The 19,947-nt window shown below is 44.3% G+C and overlaps 1 long non-coding RNA gene across 1 annotated transcript; it reads left to right on the top strand.

Annotated features, from left to right (window-relative positions):
- The first annotated feature begins 1,042 nt into the window (after positions 1–1,042).
- LOC109168142 lies at positions 1,043–15,244 on the top strand. The gene is made up of 4 exons (XR_002052006.1): positions 1,043–1,124; positions 1,184–1,189; positions 4,648–4,650; positions 15,227–15,244. It is a non-coding gene; the product is annotated as an uncharacterized LOC109168142 (long non-coding RNA).
- The last annotated feature ends 4,703 nt before the right edge of the window (positions 15,245–19,947 follow it).

The following is a 19,947-nucleotide window of genomic DNA, read 5'->3' as shown; positions in this document are numbered from 1 at the left end:
CAATTCTGATGCACATTCTTTTGCTGCCACAATTTTGATGCATATTCTTTTGCTGCCACATTCACTAAATCACCAGAAATAAAGTTTTGCAAAGAGTATAAGTTAGAAGACTTGTTACCTCGTGCAATAACCAGCGAACCTTTAGTGATTTTCCAATGTCCATCACCAAAGAAACAACAGAAACCATCATCATCAAGCTTTCCTGTAGAAATGAGATTTAGTTTGATACCTGGTGCATGCTTTATATTTTTAAGTACCAGCTTTGTGCCATTGCTTGTCTCAAGGCAAACTATACCGGTACCAAACACCTTCACCTGACCATCATCACCCATTCTCAACTCTCTATAGTCACCTGGAGTATATGAAGTAAAGAATTCCTTCCTTGGTGTAACATGGTAGGATGCACCTGAATCCATAATCCAAGTTGTTTCGTGGCATGCAACGTTGATGGCGTTCTCATCACAAGCAACAAGTAAATCTGCTTTAACTGTTGCAACCTGGTTATCGGTGTTATCATCTTTCTTGTCTTGCTTCTTGTCCCTTTTCAACTTGAAGCAATTTTTCTTGGTGTGTCCTTTCTTGCCACAATAATGACATTCAGCATCCTTGTGCCATGACCTTGACTTACTTCTGCTTTTATCTCTACCCTTCAGACCCCTTTGTTTGTTTCTCCCCCTATCATTCGTAACCAAAATATCTGACTGAGAAGTGGAGGTGTCTTGAGATCTTCTTCTTGACTCTTCATTCAAGATACCACTTTTGACATACTCCATGGTCACAACACCGTTGGGAGCAGAATTGGTCAAAGAAACCCGAAGTGTTTCCCAAGAATCAGGTAGAGTGTTTAGCGACCAAAGACCAAGTACCTCATCCTCAAATTTGATTCCCATGCTAAACAACTGATCAAGAACACCCTGAAAATCATTGAAATGATCATTAATCAATGTACCTTCCCTGTATCTTAGATTCATCAATTGTTTTAGCAAAAACAATTTGTTATTTCATGACTTGGAAGCATACAGGGTCTCAAGTTTATCCCACAGGCTTCTGGCGTGTGTCTCATTGATAATGTGATTCAGAACATTATCTTCAACCCATTGGCGAATATAACCACAAACTTGTTAGTGCTCAAAGTTCCATTCTTCGTCTGACATGCTTTCTGGCTTTGCAGTTGCAAACACAGGTAGATGTAATTTCTTCACAAATAGAAGATCCTTCATCTTGGCCTTCCAAATGTGATAATTTTTACCATTCAATCGTACCATATTACTCATATTTGTCTCCATGTCAAATGTACCCAATCAACAACCAGGGCTTTGATACCACTTTGTTGGGAAAAATCCCACTTCCCGTGACAACGAAAAATCACAGAACCGACAGGAGCACAAACACAAGATGATACACAATATCCAAAAATAAATAACAAAACAAGGAACACAAGATTTACGTGGAAACCCCAAAACCACGGGGAAAAATCACGGGACCACCACCACCAATAATTCCACTATAACAAATCTCGGGTACACAGATTCAGGCTACTACACGAGTCATACATCCACAAATCATAAAATACACCAATTCTAGGCTAAATACATCCATTAAAATTCACAGGCTAAATAGGAATAATATCTCGTACGTACTCAAAACATTCAACTACCACGAACAAGATAAAATGAATATAAGTAGTACGAGATTAGCCAAAGGATGCCTGGAATAAATACAAGCTGACCTTCAAAAGGTTGATGAATAAAGCACCCAAGAGCTTTGGTGTAACACCCCGTGTTACGACCCCTGAACCAAATTAATTAATTAATTACTCACCCTAAAAAGGGGAATTAAAATCCATTAATTAGTTAAAAGAGGGTCCACCATAGTCCTTGGGTCCTTATCCCTAAAGCCAATCCCTTAGTTCTATAGGAAATAGAATTAGCTAATCCATACCACTTAGACCCTAATTGGGACTCTTAGATATATAAATAGGGACATAGGAGGCACCTAGAACTCAAACCACAAAAACTTTTACCACACAAGAATTCCCAAGAATTTCCATAGGAGAAATCAAGAATGAAGAAATCTTAAAGAAAGACCCATTCACAGCTATGGAAATTAATTAAGGCTATGAGGTAACCCATGTCTCAACAAAACCTATTTTCCTTGCTATATTCTCCTTCTTTGGCTCCCTCTATAAGCTTGTGTCTTGATGAATTCCTTTGTGATATTTGTAATATTATCTTGCAGATTGATGTGATGATTTTATGTGTGATCTTGATGATCTTGATGTTAAAAAGAGGTTCTTGATATTTATGTAATGATTCTTGATGAATCCTGATGATTTTTGATGATAAACATAAAATATGATTTTGATGATTTGGATGGGATTAGAGTCCTATGTTGGGTTGGGAATTTGTATTATGATGTTCTTGATTTATACTTGGGAGGGAATTCGCATGTTCGGGCGTTATTTATGATTTGAAGTCATGTTAAGATGTGTTCAATATGATTCTTGCTTTTGATCCATTAATTGCCTACGTGGTGTCGTTATTTATGTTTAAAAGTGTCTAAGCATGGTTTCGGATTCCCCAACGGATCTCGGGACGCGTATTTGATGAAAAGAGTCAGTGCGGGGTAAGTGGGGGTAGGGGTACCCACCACCAACCCGATGGCCGAGAATTACCGCCAGGCAGCGGGCAGACGCCTGACCGCCGGCAACCCGCTGCCCGAAAGATCATCGCCGGCGGGCAGCCGGCGGGTGACCCTCACCCACCGGCTACCCGCTGGTCCGTTACCCACCCGGGTCCTCGGCTTCCCCGTTTGATGTTCCCCATTCCCCGTGGTGTCCCAACGGACCCCGTTTGTCATGCTTGAGTCTAGTTTGATGTTTCGGGAGCCATTCGTAGGATAAAAGAGTCTTAGGAATTGCATGCAAGTGAATCGGTAACCCGTTGGCCTAGGAGAAGAATGCATGATGTTTGTCCCAAAAGAGGTAAGGTGAAAGTCTAGAGGGGGGGGGGGGGGGGTGAATAGACTTTCAAACTTTTAGCACAGTACCACAATTGCTAAGCCAGAGATAAACCAAAACTCTTAACTAGATTGTTAGAGTATGGTGCACAGTGGAAGCAAGCAAGAGGATTGTGTCAAGATTATTCTCGTGAGAAGCAAGCAAGAGGAGTAAGTAAACAAAGCAGTAAAGAACACAAGGCAATTTATAGTGCTTCGCGAGGTGGTGTAATCCTCCTACTCCACTTGCTCTTATCTCCAAGAGCAATTCACTAAGCCCACACTAATCACGCCCATTGTCACCAACACTGCTGCTTCGGGTTTCACGTCACCGCGTTACTTTCCCAGGATTTCACGACTCCGCGTTACTTTCCCCCCGTCTTCTACGATCTGGTAGAAACGTATCTGTAACACCCCAGATTTTCAAGACATTTAAAACTTATAATAAAGGTAGAATCTTATTAAATCCCAAGATATAAATACAAGAGTTCGGGGTGCTATGCCACACCTAGGCTAGAGAACCCAAGTGCACAGGCTAACTAACTAATATCCTAAAAGCGTAAATACGTAAACGTGGCACGCAGGCCAAAAGGGGAACTATCTACTTCTAAGTTCTAGCGCACTCCAGTGACTTAATCTTCTGTGCCTGAAAGCCAAATATATCTGTTCAGCGAGAGATGCTGGTAACCCACTCCAACGCGTTGAAATACAATACATATAGAGATATATATAGATATACGAAAACCATTTTGAGCATGAAGATATATCCTACGAACTCTAGCTTTAAAACCGGGGATGACTCGACAGATAAGGCCAGACACAAGCAACAGTTATAACGAGCATATGCAGTTCACAACAGATAAGGCAGGTAAGGCAAAGCATAACAATAATCACAACCCAACATGAACAATCCCCAATATAAATCCCATAGTCACATCTCCCAAGACACTCGTAGTCACAACTCGTCCATGTCACAGCACATAACACACTTTGTTGGCGCCACAGGACCAATCGCATGCCCATACATGAGGGTCAGCGCATATAGCTCTGACACGGCCCCGCAGCACCCTGCCCCGTATCGCAACACGGAGGGGTCAATCGCAACCGACCGATGAACGGCAGCTCATCATAGTGTTTGATCGCAACCAAACAGTGGACCGCAGCCAAAGAGAATGTCATCTGACCGCAGCCAGGAAAAAGGACGAACCGCAGCTCATACAGAAACGTTTGATCGCAACCAAACGGTGGACCGCAGCCCAAGAGTATCAATCTGACCGCAGCCAGCTTCTGAACTGCAGCTCAGGATAACCAATCCGATCGCAACCGAATTGGGGTAACACACACACATAACACATAGCAAGCACATGCAACCCATATTACACATTGGGAAGGGGGAGAAAGCGCATAACAAAACCTATGCGTGATCCATCACATATTAAGAATAGTCCTAAGGGGTTCATACTCCTTCCACCTAGGTCACCGGGATACCAATTCAACTAGCATGCAATATAATAGACTCATAAACCTACGAACGGTACCCGAAACATCAAACTAGACATAGGCACGATAAACGGGGTCCGCTGGGACACCACGGAGAACGGGGGAACATCAAACGGGGAAGCCGGGGTCCCAAGGTGGGATAATTTCCAGCGGGTAGCCGGTGGGTGGGGGGCCACCCGCCGGTCTTTACTGTTCCGGGCAGCGGGTCGCCGGCGGGCAGCTGCCCGCCCGTCGGCTACCCGCTGTCGGGCGGTGTTTCACGGCCGTGGGTAGGTGGCGGGTCCCCTACCCCGCACCTACCCCCCCACTGACTCTTTTCACACACTTTACGCCCCGGGAACCGTTGTGGAACCCAAAACCATGCTTAGACACTTTACAATGCAATTAACGACAACACGTAGACAATTAACGAATCAAATACAAGAAACAAACGGCACATAACCTATCATGCTTTTCTAAATATAATCAACACCCAAACATGCGATTTCCCCACCCGATAATCCAAGAATAAGATCATACGATACAACCTAGGGTTCTAATCACTTTTATATCAACAAGAATACGGTTCATCTTCTAATTGCAGGATTCGGTAAGAATAGCACATAAACATTAAGAGCATCACACAATTATCAAGAACAACACATAATCATCAAGAACTCCATATAATCATCAAGAATCTCCCAATATCAAGATTATCAAGATCCCTCATGGGATCATCACGTCAAACATCAATAATCATCATCATATCACGCCAATACACAATAATATGGGGGAAACCCTAAGGGGGAATCATAGCTATGAAAATAGGTTTTGTTGAGACATGGGTTACCTCTTAGCCTTAATTAATTCCTTGGCTATGAAGGATCTTTCTTTAAGCTTTCTTGATTTCTCCTAAGGGGATTCTTGGAACTCTTTGGGTGGTGAGAGATTATTGTGGTGGGGGATTCTAGGTGCCTCCTAAGTTCCCTATTTATATATTTAAGACTCCTAGTTAGGGCCTGAATGGTATGGGTTTACTAGTTCTATTCCTTATATGGCTAGGGCTTGTTTTAGGGTAAGGGTCCATGGTCCATAGTGGACCATATTAATTAAAGAGGATCCTAATCATAATCTGAATAGTAAAAGGCCTACTTCCTTTATTCCTAACAGGCTTAAGATTCTTATTCGGGCAAGGGCCCACGGTTCATGGTGGACCTTACTAATTAATTAAAGGTAAACCTAACATAATTAAATCATATTTAATTATTATTAGCGGGATTAATTAAATAATTAATCCGGGATTGAAGGCCGTAACACGGGGTGTTACACTCTCCCCCCCTTACGAGAAGCTTCGTCCCCGAAGCTTGGAAATCATTGCAGGGTTAACGAGTCAAGAGAAGAACCGTGGTCCTATAGAGAAGGTATTCCACGGGGAAATTGTATACTTGCACGCCTATGTGTGTTGGGTTTTTGGGAACGATTAGGTTTACAGGGCTAAGAGAGTGGGTTTCAAACTTGAGGACACGGTGAAATCAGGAATTAGGATCAAGTTTTCGAGGTTCCAACTTAGGTTGTGGGGTTGCCACTTGTATGGAATCGTTAAAACATGGGATTGAGAATGGGGTCTGAAGGGTAGAAAGGGTTTTGAAATAAGGAAGGGGCCGATTTTCCGAGGGAGGGAAAGGAATTCGGCTAGGATGGGTTAAGGTTTCTCGATCCCAAGTGAATAATCTGGTTAGATGCTTTGATCACGATGCGCCGACGAGCCGATGATCCTCCATCCTTGGTGTTGGTGCTTGCTTGACTTTAAGATCCTTGTTAGACCTTGCTTCCCAGGCTAAGGTTTCATCCTTCTCTTCTTTCTTGAGGGAATTTCCCGTGGTGATTCAACACTTACTTCTTTAATGCGCCCAAGGTGTTGACCGAGTTGGGTCAACCAAGCCAATCTCTTAGGGCGCACTTCCCAAATTCTTCCCAAAGTCTCTTGGGAGTCGATGGACTTTGGGTTGAATTTCTCTTCTTATTGAATTTCGTCTCCTCTTTAGTGGATGAAATTCTTAGTAAGACTTCATGTCTTACCCGAGGTTCGGCACTGTTGTGCCCTGTTTGTGTTATTTTTAATGATGAAGGTGTCCTTGCGTGCCCTTTTTCTTTTAAAGCGCAGTCGGTTACCAATTCTCGTTGTGGGATGACTCAGCGACTTTACGAGTCACCTCATTTCCTTGTGGGTCCTTAATGACCCTTGAAGTCTTGGCGCGAATGTGTTCTTCACCCTTTTGCTTAGCACCATGGGCTACGTAGTTCTTGATTCCATACAACTTGTAAGGAGTCCTCTGATTTGCTCGAACGATGTCCATGGTTTGGAGGAGTCCCGGTCCCTCCTTAGCATTTTATATTTTAAGGTTTTCGTGGGTTCTTAGTACGAGTTCCCAACTCGCCTCCTTGGTTTGCGCAATCCTTTACGCCAAACATCCCTAGTCGGTTGTATCGTAGGATCCGATTTCAATTACTCGTGCAATGTAATTGATTGTGATTTCCCGATGGTGTCTCGTGCGTCAAGGTCTTTTTCGTAGGACACTATGTTTGGGTGGTCCATGGTTCCTTACCCAAGACTCACATTCCTCAATCGAGGCACACAAGTGCGCCACAAATCAATAAAATGAGGGGTTAAGAAATCAGCATATTGTACCAGTGGGCGCGAGGTGGGCGGTCGTCCGCCTGCCAAGCTCCTGCCAAGGACCCGCCAATGGTCCCGTCAAGGACCCGTTGGGGACCCGCGGGAAAGTGACTAGGAATAGTCAATTCCTTGGGGAAAGACCCCAAAAATGCACATATTCATGTCCTGACAAGTCCCATGCCCTTGTGCACAATAAAAGGGACTTGGATACATAGGATGACCCATCGTACAATGTTCATTGATCCTTAAGCACGAGTTCTAGAGGTAGATATACATACATATATATATCTATGTTTTCTTGGTCTGGGTTTAAAGGGGTGTAAGAAGTGCAAGGGCTAGGTTTCAAAGTCGAGGGGCGGATAGGGTCGATGTCTCAAGGTCGTAATATAGGAAGGAAGGTTGCCACCTTGTACGGGTTTGTCTGTAATGAGGGATCAAGAGCGAGGTTTGGAGTGATAGGACGGATTCTTTAACAAAATGGTACTTGATTGGCAAGGGGAGGGAAAGGGGCTAAGGACTCTTGGCTTCGAGTGATTATGCCTGTTTGGGGCTTGGTTGTGGCGTGCAGTGAAACTGGTGATCCCTTTTCCTTGGCTTTGTTTGATTCTAAGATTTTCGTTTGATCTTCTCTTCCTGTGTCGAAGTCCCCTTCGTCTCTATGGCTTCCAGGGGAATTCTCGTGATGGTTTCCGTGCACGTTCCCCTCGGATGTCCAGAAGTCTAGACCCAGTCGGTTTAGTGGGTCAAACCCCTAGGTCTTGACTCCTAATCCTTGCCGAGGGTTCTAAAGGGTAACGGGGGTTTCGGGTTAGTCTTTCTTGTTCTATTGGGTTTCATCCCTTCCTTGGTGGATGAAATTCTTAGCAAGGCTTTATGTCCTCCTTGAGGTTCGGCCTGTTGCACCTATTTGACGATGTTCTCTGTAGCGAGGTCCCCTGACACATTGAACGTATTTGTTTGCCCGCTCTTGTCAACGCATGGCGTTCTTCGGTGGCGTACGTATAGGCTATGGTTTCTCGTGAAGCCTTCACGGTTTTCGTGTAAGGGTGGGGTGATATGTATTCGTAACCTCCACCTACTTCGCCGATTCCTATCTAACAACTTATTTTAATATTGAATCAATGAATGTCGGTTCTTCACGCCCCTGGGCAGGGTAAGGGCCTTATGCTACTCTACGGTTTTTAACAGGGTTTCCAAACGGAGTGGGGATATGAACTTAGAGTAAGGGCAATGACAATTTAGGGTTTCCGAGGGTTTGGGTTAAGCGCAACAAAGGGTGAGCAAGGTCATGACGGTTGCGAATTTGCTCTTAAGGTAATTAAGGATTCGGGGTGGGAGTTTTCAACAAATAGGGGTATCAAGATGCTGGGGTTTCAGGGCGGATGATATTTTAAGTTGGGGTGGTGGGGTCGCAAGGTGTCGCGATATACTTACCTTGCACCCAAGGATTCGACTAATGGTATCGTTCCTTCGCTACTTTAATAGGTGTCCTAGTTCTCCTTCCTGTTTGTTGTAGCCGCAACCCGGGTTTGCCGAGATAAGGCAACTTGTCGGAAGGTGTATGTCATTTGTCTGACTCGGGGGTTATCGTGTTTACCCCGGGTTGGTGCGTATTGCAGTCCGTCCCTTTTAGCAGTCCTGACTGTAACGCCTCTTCTTAGTAGTCATCCAAATCTTCCTTTTCTTTGGTCAGGGTCCTTGTCAAGTCTTCTGACGGGAGTTAGGACGAGGCGATTTATCGGGTAAGTGTACGTTACCCAGTTGTGGAAGTAAACATATCTATTCGCACCCTTACCTGGTGTGGTAAGCGTAGGGGGAGGTTCCTTTAAGTTAGAGAGGGATGAAGTGAGGGGAGGTTATGTGTATGTTTCACTATCTCACTGCGCGTCCTAAGATTCCTGGATCCTACGTTCCTAAGTACCTAGAGTTCAAGCCTAGTGTCCTAAAGTTCGGCCTTAAGAGTCTCATCCTAGGGTCAAACTTAAGCTCTGATACCAACTGTAACACCCCAGATTTTCAACACATTTAAAACTTATAATAAAGGTAGAATCTTATTAAATCCCAAGATATAAATACAAGCGTTCGGGGTGCTATGCCACACCTGGGCTAGAGAACCCAAGTGCACAGGCTAACTAACTAATATCCTCAAAGCGTAAATACGTAAACGTGGCACGTAGGCCAAAAGGGAAACTATCTACTTCTAAGTTCTAGCGCACTCCAGTGACTTAATCTTCTGTGCCTGAAAGCCAAATATATCTGTTCAGTGAGAGATGCTGGTAACCCACTCCAACGCGTTGAAATACAATACATATAGAGATATATATAGATATACGAAAACCATTTTGAGCATGAAGATATATCCTACGAACTCTAGCTTTAAAACCGGGGATGACTCGACAGATAAGGCCAGACACAAGCAATAGTTATAACGAGCATATGCAGTTCACAACAGATAAGGCAGGTAAGGCAAAGCATAAACAATGATCACAACCCAACATGAACAATCCCCAATATAAATCCCATAGTCACATCTCCCAAGACACTCGTAGTCACACCTCGTCCATGTCACAGCACATAACACACTTTGTTGGCCCCACAGGACCAATCGCATGCCCATACCCTGAGGGTCAGCGCATATAGCTCTGACACGGCCCCGCAACACCCTGCCCCGTATCGCAACACGATGGGGTCGATCGCAACCGACCGATGAACGGCAGCTCATCATAGTGTTTGATCGCAACCAAACAGTGGACCGCAGCCCAAGAGAATGTCATCTGACCGCAACCAAGAAAAAGGATGAACCGCAGCTCGTATAGAAACGTTTGATCGCAACCAAATGGTGGACCGCAGCCCAAGAGTATCAATCTGACCGCAGCCAGCTTCTGAACCGCAGCTCAGGATAACCAATCCGATCGCAACCGAATTGGGGTAACACACACACATAACACATAGCAAGCACATGCAACCCATATTACACATCGGGAAGGGGGAGAAAGCGCATAACAAAACCTATGCGTGATCCATCACATACTAAGAATAGTCCTAAGGGGTTCATACTCCTTCCACCTAGGTCACCGGGATACCAATTCAACTAGCAGGCAATATAATAGACTCATAAACCTACGAACAGTACCCGAAACATCAAACTAGACATAGGCACGATAAACGGGGTCCGCTGGGACACCACGGGGAACGGGGGAACATCAAACGGGGAAGCCGGGGTCCCAAGGTGGGATAATTTCCAGCGGGTAGCCGGTGGGTGGGGGGCCACCCACCGGCTGCCCGCCGGTCTTTACTGTTCCGGGCAGCGGGTCGCCGGCGGGCAGCTGCCCGCCCGTCGGCTACCCGCTGCCGGGCGATGTTTCACGGCCGTGGGTAGGTGGCGGGACCCCCACCCCCCACCTACCCCCCCACTGACTCTTTTCACACACTTTATGCCCCGGGAGCCGTTGTGGAACCCGAAACCATGCTTAGACACTTTACAACGCAATTAACGACAACGCGTAGACAATTAACGAATCAAATACAAGAAACGAACGGCACATAACCTATCATGCTTTTCTAAATATAATCAACACCCAAACATGCGATTTCCCCACCCGATAATCCAAGAATAAGATCATACGATACAACCTAGGGTTCTAATCACTTTTATATCAACAAGAATACGGTTCATCTTCTAATTACAAGATTCGGTAAAAATAACACATAAACATCAAGAGCATCACACAATTATCAAGAACAACACATAATCATCAAGAACTCCATATAATCATCAAGAATCTCCCAATATCAAGATTATCAAGATCCTTCATGGGATCATCACGTCAAACATCAATAATCATCATCATATCACGCCAATACACAATAATATGGGGGAAACCCTAAGGGGGAATCATAGCTATGAAAATAGGTTTTGTTGAGACATGGGTTACCTCTTAGCCTTAATTAATTCCTTGGCTATGAAGGATCTTTCTTTAAGCTTTCTTGATTTCTTGATTTCTCCTAAGGGGATTCTTGGAACTCTTTGGGTGGTGAGAGATTATTGTGGTGGGGGATTCTAGGTGCCTCCTAAGTTCCCTATTTATATATTTAAGACTCCTAGTTAGGGCCTGAATGGTATGGGTTTACTAGTTCTATTCCTTATAGGGCTAGGGCTTGTTTTAGGGTAAGGGTCCATGGTCCATAGTGGACCATATTAATTAAAGAGGATCCTAATCATAATCTGAATAGTAAAAGGCCTACTTCCTTTATTCCTAACAGGCTTAAGATTCTTATTCGGGCAAGGGCCCACGGTTCATGGTGGACCTTACTAATTAATTAAAGGTAAACCTAACATAATTAAATCATATTTAATTATTATTAACGGGATTAATTAAATAATTAATCCGGGATTGAAGGCCGTAACACGGGGTGTTACAGTATCCTCCGTGATCTAGTGCTTTGATCACAAAGCCCGCACTAATCACGCCCAATATCTTCCGACACTGCTGCTTCGGATCTCACAACTCCGTGTGACAATCCAGGATTTCACAACTCCGTGTTACTTTCCTCCTTTCCCTTGTTTTGCTCCAAAACAACTTTTGCCTTGCTTCTAACTTTGAGACTCTGTTGATGATCTTCGTTGATGCGCTCAGTCTCTTGTAGTTAATGAAGATTCTAACACTCTTGGATATTTCTTTTGTAAGCTTTGTATCACTCTAAGTGTTCATCTCACAAAGAATATATCAATTTAAGCTCTTGAGAGGGAAAGCTTTCTTTGAGTTTTGTATGCTCTGTTTAGCTCTGTTTTTGCTTCTCTTGTTCGCCCCTTTTTTTCTGCTTTCCTCTGCTTCAATCTTCATCTATTTATAGCCGGTAATGAGAATCTGTCCGTTGGAAAGAAACATTCTCATTTTTGAATTTCATCTAGCTGTATAGCCTTTTCAGAGGATAAGATAACGTTGCAGATATGTCAGAGATTCTCTGCAAGTTGAGCTTGAAGTTTTTGCAAAAATGGCTTCCCAAAAACTTCATCTGGTGTAGATCACGCCTCTTGGGATTTTTATCTTCAAAATATAATCTTCAATTTATCCCATACTAGTTTAGACTAGTATTTTTGCTTCTGCAACTTCTTCTTGTATTTCCTCTGTACTTCTCGTCTGGGTCTGTAGACTGCTTCCAGACTTAGACTTCTTCTTCTTAATTGACTTGGGAAATCTCTTCCCATGTAAATTTCATCCCTTACTATATTTGGAAGTGAAATCTCATCCCTTCCTTGATTTCTCTTCCCATGTAAATTTCATCCCTTACTATATTTGGAAGTGAAATCTCATCCCTTCCTTGATTTTGCAATTGAAATCTCATCCCTTACTTGATTTGGAATTGAAACTTTATCCCTTGAATTGAAGCCCTTTGCAAATTTTATCCCTTGAATTGAAGCCCTTTGCAAATCTCATCCCATCAAATTGAAACTTCTGCCCCAATCCCTATATCAATTTTGAGATACTTCATCCCTTCAATTGGAATTGCATAGGCCAAACCATCGCCCATACTTCATCTGATGGATTTAAACTTGGCTTCTTTAAAATATATGGGATGTGAGATTCAAACCTATGACCTTGCATATAATATTTCAAGCCTCTTCCAACTCGTCCGTACAGCCTTTTGGTTATTATCTTGTTTCACTTGGTGTACTCCTTTCTTTCTATAGATGCTTGATCTTCAAGATAGCTTCATGCAAACTTCAAGTCACATTCTTTCTTCTTCGGGATTTCTTGAGGGATTTCTTCTTGATTTCTTGAGAGATTTCTTCTTGGATATTTTTGAGAGATTTCTTCTTTGGATGATAGTCTTCATAACTTGTATACATATTTTTCATATGCATACGTCTTCCTCTTTTGTTTGCCATTTTCACTAGGCAAATTCTTGATTTTAGGCTTTATATCTTCTTCATCCATTTCCTCAGCTAATGAATTTATTTTTCCCTTTCTTGGTCTATGACTCGACTAGTCTAACCAAAATAAAATTAGGGATCTACGATTTACAATAGGGCATATCAAAATCTATTACAATTTATTCCGAACACATGAACCCCTTAGGACTACTCTTAGTATGTGAATGAACACACGTAAGTTTATTTATACACCTCCCCCTTCCCAATGTGCTATTATGTGCTACGATGTGTTATGTGATGCATGATTCCCCAATTTGGTTGTGATCAAGTTGGCTATATGGGCAGTTGGATGGGTTGAGAATCATACCAACTGTTAACCAGGCCGGTTGCGATTGGTCAGGTATATAAATATTATATAGGGTTGCGGTCCACTATTTGGTTGCGATCAAACGTTTTACATGATCTGCGGTTCATTCTCCTGGCTGCGGTCAGTGATTCACTTCTTGGGCTACAGCCCACGGGCCGCGTGTGCGGATGGTCCATCGACTGGACGCGCCAGCGCTGTGTAGGGCCACTAGCCTGAGGAAGACCATAGCCCACTGAATGAGTGATCAGGCGGTGTGTAGGGCTATGGTCGGCTACGATCCACCGAGTGAAGGGTCAGCGGTGTGTAGGGTCGTAGTCTCCGAGGATCTTCGCCCACCGACTGAGTCCCTTAGCGGTGTGTAGGGCTTGATCCATTACGATCTACCGACTGTGCTCGTCAACGGTGCGTAGGGTCGTAGTCCCCAAAAGAGGATCACAGTCCACTGACTGAGCGCGTCAGCGGTGTGTAGGGCTATGATCCGCCGTCGGGCTTTCGGCGGTCTATACGTTTGGTTGCGATCAACCCCTTCATGCTTCGTTATGAGGTAGGGTGCTGCGGGGCCATGTTAGTGCTATACGCACTAACCCTCATGTTCGGGGCATGAGATTGGTCCCGTGGCGCCACCAAGGTGTGCATGTGTGATTTGAATGATGATGATTTGAATGATGACTTTAATGACGAATGAATGATGATTGAATGATGATGTGGATGATTTCAAAGTAAACTATGACCTTAGATACATGTTCTTTATGATGTTATCTCTATATAACTATTTATCATGATTGAATGTGCTTACCCCTACTTGCTGAGTCTATCCCTGATTTTAAAGCTAGAGTCCCCCTAAGTATATCTCTTCCTGCTTCAAAATGGTTTTCGTATATATATATATATATATATATATATATATATATATATATATATATATATATATATATATATATATATATATATATATATATATATACCTATATTGTATTTCAACGTGTTGGAGTGGGTTACCAGCATCATTCGCTGAACAGATATATTTGGCTTTCAGGCACAGATGAGTAGACACCGGAGCGCGCTAGAGATCCGGAGCGTAGATTAGTTAGTTTCCCTTTCAGCCTGTGTGCCATGATTATGTATTGACATTGCTTCGAGGTTGTTTAGTTAGTTTAGCCTTTGCATCTGAGTTTCCAGCTTAGATGTGGCATAGCACCCTACATTCCTATGTTGATTTTGGGATTTAATGAGAATTCACACTTATTATATAAGCTTTAAATGCTTCAAAAATTTTGGGGTGTTACAGTTGGTATCAGAGCCTAAGTTCGACCCTAGGGTAAGAATCTTAAGACCAGATCTTTAGAACATTAGGCTTAAAATCTAGGTGTTCAGTAGGATAGGATTCAGGAATCATAGGACGCGCGGTGAGAACGTGAAACCCCTAAACTTTCCCTCACATGAATCCACACCTAATTTAAAAAGAACTCCCCGTTCGCTTATCGCATCAAGGTAAGGGTACAATAACTCTGACTCGACATGTACTATGTACATTTAGCTCTATAGATTGGCATCATGGCACCAAACAGAAGACCATCAAGGACTCCGGAACCCGCCACACACGACCCCCTGGCTCAGACCCTGCAACAACTAACCCAAGTCGCCCAAATACTAAGCGACGTAGCTCTCCGCATCAACAGGCCACAACCACCTCTACAAAACGCATATACAGAGGTCGCCCGACAAGTTTCAAATCATCGACCACCCACCTTCTCTTGAGAGGAAGATCCCGCCACCCTTGAGGAATGGATTCGAACCTTCGACAAAATTCTGGGGTTGGTAGAATACCCAGAAGAGCGTCGTGTAGAGATAGCCTCGTTCTACTTCGGACACGAGGCAGACCTCTGGAGGATCCATGAGGGACCCACTTACAGACAGGAACCAGGATTCAACTGGGAAAGCCTAAAAACACGACTACGAGAAAGATTCTACCTAGCACACATAAGGGTATCCAGGCACGAAGAGTTCCTCCACCTAAAGCAAGGAACAACTACCGTCACGGAATACCATAAACGATTCCTCGAGCAAGCACGCTTCGCACCGGAGTTGGTCCCCACAGAGTCAACCAAGATAGAACGATTTATATCGGGCCTCAACTTCGAAGCCCGAAAAGCACTAGTGATAAGAGGACCCCGGACCCTCAACGAGGCTTACTCCAGTACCGCCAACCTCTACCGAATCCAACTACTACAACGAGGGATTCAGGAGCAGATACGAAAAAGGAACACAGGAGGTGGGGCACCTCCTATGAAAAGACTACGGAACGACGCTAACACCAGACCAAGTAATCCGGCCAGCAAAGGCCGCCCCATGGAAACAACGAAACTAGTACAAGGGGCTTCTCATGCCCAATGTGCAACAAGGACCACAGAGGCAAGGGCTGCATGGGAAATCCCTTGCGATGCTTCAACTGTGGAAAAGAAGGACACAAGTCCTTCCACTGCACTCAACCCTCAAACTCACGCCCCATAGCCATGGGCTAACGCGGAGGCTCGAACAATCAGGGAAATTACGGTGCCCCCGGAAAAGTATTCGTCATGAGCCGCACCCAAGCTGAACTCGAAAATGAGGACATCCTCGACGAGGAAAACACAGCCCCAGGAGACGAAAATCCCACTAACCGAACAGAAGAAAACCAAGAAGACGAGTTCTGTTTAGGATAGACTAATAAACCCCTTGTAACCACCCTCATAGTAAAGTTACTTGTTTAGTTTAACTACTTCGAAATTATTATGAATAAAATCAAAATAATTCAGCATAAAAAGAGGGACTAGACTACCCCAGGAACTCACATGCCACCAAAGTTCAACAAAGCAGACCGGTCAACCCTTCTACCACTAAAAGACAAAGAAGGAAAAAGTCAAAGGAAACCCACCCAAAAGGAGGCACAACAAGGGAGGCTAATGTCACCAATGGGAATTAAACCTTTGATCTTCCACTTATAAGACCAAATCCTTAACCACTAAACTATGAATGTTTCTTGAAACCTTAAGGGAACACTCCCTTCTTAAAACCCGCTAAAATCCCTAAAACCCACAAATCCCAAATCAAAAACCCTTATTCTTCCCCCAAACACACAAACTCTCTCTCTTTCTCCTCACCTCCACACCACGCCGCCGACACCACCCAAACACACCCCAACCGCCCCGCCAACAGCCACCGCCCAGCAACACCACCGGCGACCACCCGCACAACTCACCGCCACCACCCGGAAGCTGCCTGCGACGGACCCGCTGCCACCACCGCCCGGAGGACGCCCGTCTACCACCCAGTGCCACGCAACACCGTAACCCACACCGGCGAAAATCCCCACCAACGACACAGCCGCCTACACCGCCCGGGTTAGCCGCATCCTCGCCGTCCGAAAACAAGCAGGTCGTCGCCTCGTTGTCGGAAAATCCTCGCCGGAGTCCTGCTGGAAAAACAACACCGGAGAAGACACCACCTTGGAAAAAACCGCACAATGCCGAAAAAGCCCGTTGGTATCCGAACCCCGGATTGGAACGACGCCGATTACACGGTAATCGGAGGTAAAGCCCTCGAACCCGACCAATAATCTCCGGAGTTGGCCGATATGCTTAAATTTTAAGGACTCTTGGATACGTATCTCGCCATCAAAGGGGATACGTACCCCGAACTAGTGAAGGAGTTCTATCACCACTTAGTGGCCGTTAAACGGGGTGATAAAGTGGAGGTCACCACTAAAGTCCGGGGTAAGGAGATAGTACTCTCCGAAGGCCGCTTGGCCAAACTCCTAAAACTGACCACCACTGGTGTGTCGGATTACGACCGGAAGGGATGGATCGGTACCCAAGGCACGGGGTATATGGATTACCTCGGGTACCTACTAGGAAAGGAAGAAGGCTTCACCTCGGCCACCCGGCCAAACAAGAAATGGCTAACCGCTAAACAAAAGATACTAGTCATGATTGTGACCGATAGCTTGTTGCCCATGAACAACAAGAGCAAGGATGTGGGAAGTTTGGAGTGCACTTTTGCCTACTTCCTAAGACACAAAATCAAGTTCAATCTACTGGCCCTTATGTTGAAACACATATAGTTTTGCAAGACCAGCAACCGGCTTAGTCTACCTTATGGAATGATCCTAAGTTGGATCATGGAGAAAAAGGGAGTAGAGCTAAGCCACACGGAAATCAAACCCGTAAGCGGCATGATTTTCAATGCCCAGAACCTCCGCCGCAATGACATCTATTACACCGAAGTGGGACGATACATCACCCTCGAGGAGATTTGCCTTAAACCCGAAGAATAACGAAGGGAATTGGTTGATCAACTGGATATCTCCAACAAAAAGTTTAAACGGGCAATGCAAGAATGTGGGGGACTGGAGGGAAATGAGGAACAAGAGGAGGATAGCGAACCTAACCCACCGGCGTCCGCACAAGCAAGGGGAAACCCAAGGAACCAAAATTAAGAATCCATCAACGAGCGCATCCTCGCACAGCTCACCCGGCAGAACCAAATCATGGACTAAGGGTTCTCGTTCCTAATCCACGCAACACGCGCTTTAGATCAGAGGGTTGCAGCAATCGAGACCATATTGGGCCCTCGCGGGGCATCCAATTTAGGAGCAGGAAACTAAGGTAGACCCGAACTTTCCAATCACCACTTCATCAGAAATCCAATCTACCCTAGCAAGGACAACGCGTGGGGCCACGTTCCTAATCAGGAGGCTAAAATACGTGACGTCCAGGGGTGAAAAAATGGATCCACGCACCGGGTTCGGGGACGAAGCCTCTTGTAAGGGGGGGGGGAGTGTAACACCCCATGTTACGACCCCTGAACCAAATTAATTAATTAATTACTCACCCTAAAAAGGGGAATTAAAATCAATTAATTAGCTAAAAGAGTGTCCACCATAGTCCATGGGCCCTTATCCCTAAAGCCAATCCCCTAGTCCTATAGGAAATAGAATTAGCTAATGCATACCATTTAGACCCTAATTGGGACTCTTAGATATATAAATAGGGACATAGGAGGCACCTAGAACTCACACCACAATAACTTTCACCACACAAGAATTCCCAAGAATTCCCATAGGAGAAATCAAGAAAGAAGAAATATTAAAGAAAGACCCTTCATAGCCAAGGAAATTAATTAAGGCTAAGCGGTAACCCATGTCTCAACAAAACCTATTTTCCTTGCTATATTCTTTTTCTTTTGCTCCCTCTACATGCTCGTGCCTTGATGAATTCCTTTATGATATTCGTAATATTATCTTGCTGATTGATGTGGTGATTTTATCTGTGAACTTGATGATCTTGATGTTAAAAAGAGGTTCTTGATATTTATGTAATGATTCTTGATGATAAAGATAAAATATGATTTTGATGATTTGGATGGGATTAGAGCCCTAGGTTGGGTTGGGAATTTGTATTATGATGTTCTTGATTTATACTTGGGAGGGAATTCGCATGTTCGAGCGTTATTTATGTTTAGAAGTCATGTTAAGATGTGTTCAATGTGATTCTTGCTTTTGATCCATTAATTGCCTACGTGGTGTCGTTATTTACGTTTAAAAGTTTCTAAGCATGGTTTCGGGTTCCGCAAGGGATCCCGAGACGCGTATTTGATGAAAAGTGTAACACCCCCTAAAAACAAGCTAATTAAAGGCCTTAAACATGCAGATAACTGAGCTAAACAACAAACACAGCGGAAGACTGAAAGATAACTAGATAAACATAATTCGAAACATGGGGTGTTACGCCACGTTCACCAAAAGGATGAACGCAACGACAACATTTGCAAAGTTTACATCTAACCCATAGTCTCAAAGTGCTACATCTAAACTGGCACACAGGCCACAAAACAAAGTGGGAGAAGCTATACTAGCAAGCACTAGACCGTGCACTCGTCTAGACATCACCTGAAAGAACACAATAAATCATGGGACGACGCCCGGTTAGCGAATAATGCTGGTAACCCAGCAATACATGTGAAATAACATACATAGATAAGATATAAGTTGTAAATCCATTTTTGAAACGGAATACATAAGTATAAGTACAAAACCAAGAGCAATAGTCAACACAAGACTCAACACTCTCAACAAGGATACGGGGACACATCCCAAAACCACAAAGGATAAAGACAAGACTGATGGCAACACATGCCTAGGCAACACATGCCCTTGTGACTACACACGTCACAAGAAGAAAACTCACAACAACGGCTACACGAGCCCTCGTGACATCACCCATCACGAGTTGATATGCCTTCCTTATGCCTGGTTCCAACCTTATGGCTACCCCCAACCTTGTATCTTTTTCCAACCAGTACCTCCAGGACCCCTGTACTTCTTAGTCCAACCTTTTCCCTCCTGGGACCGTCGTCGCCCACCAACGAGACCACCAATTTCATAGTACACTAGGGTACCGTACACATACACGGCAACACATGCCACCCAAGAATCACGTGAACCTTACACAAAGGTCAGAACTCCATAATCACGTCACGGCCACCACGAGGACCGCTGCAATACCTTGGTGAATA

Source organism: Ipomoea nil, unplaced genomic scaffold, assembly GCF_001879475.1.
Source record: "Ipomoea nil cultivar Tokyo-kokei standard unplaced genomic scaffold, Asagao_1.1 scaffold0117, whole genome shotgun sequence".
Classification (NCBI taxonomy): Eukaryota; Viridiplantae; Streptophyta; class Magnoliopsida; order Solanales; family Convolvulaceae; genus Ipomoea; species Ipomoea nil.
Note: the sequence above shows the minus strand (reverse complement) of the source record. Positions and strands in the feature narration are given on the sequence as shown.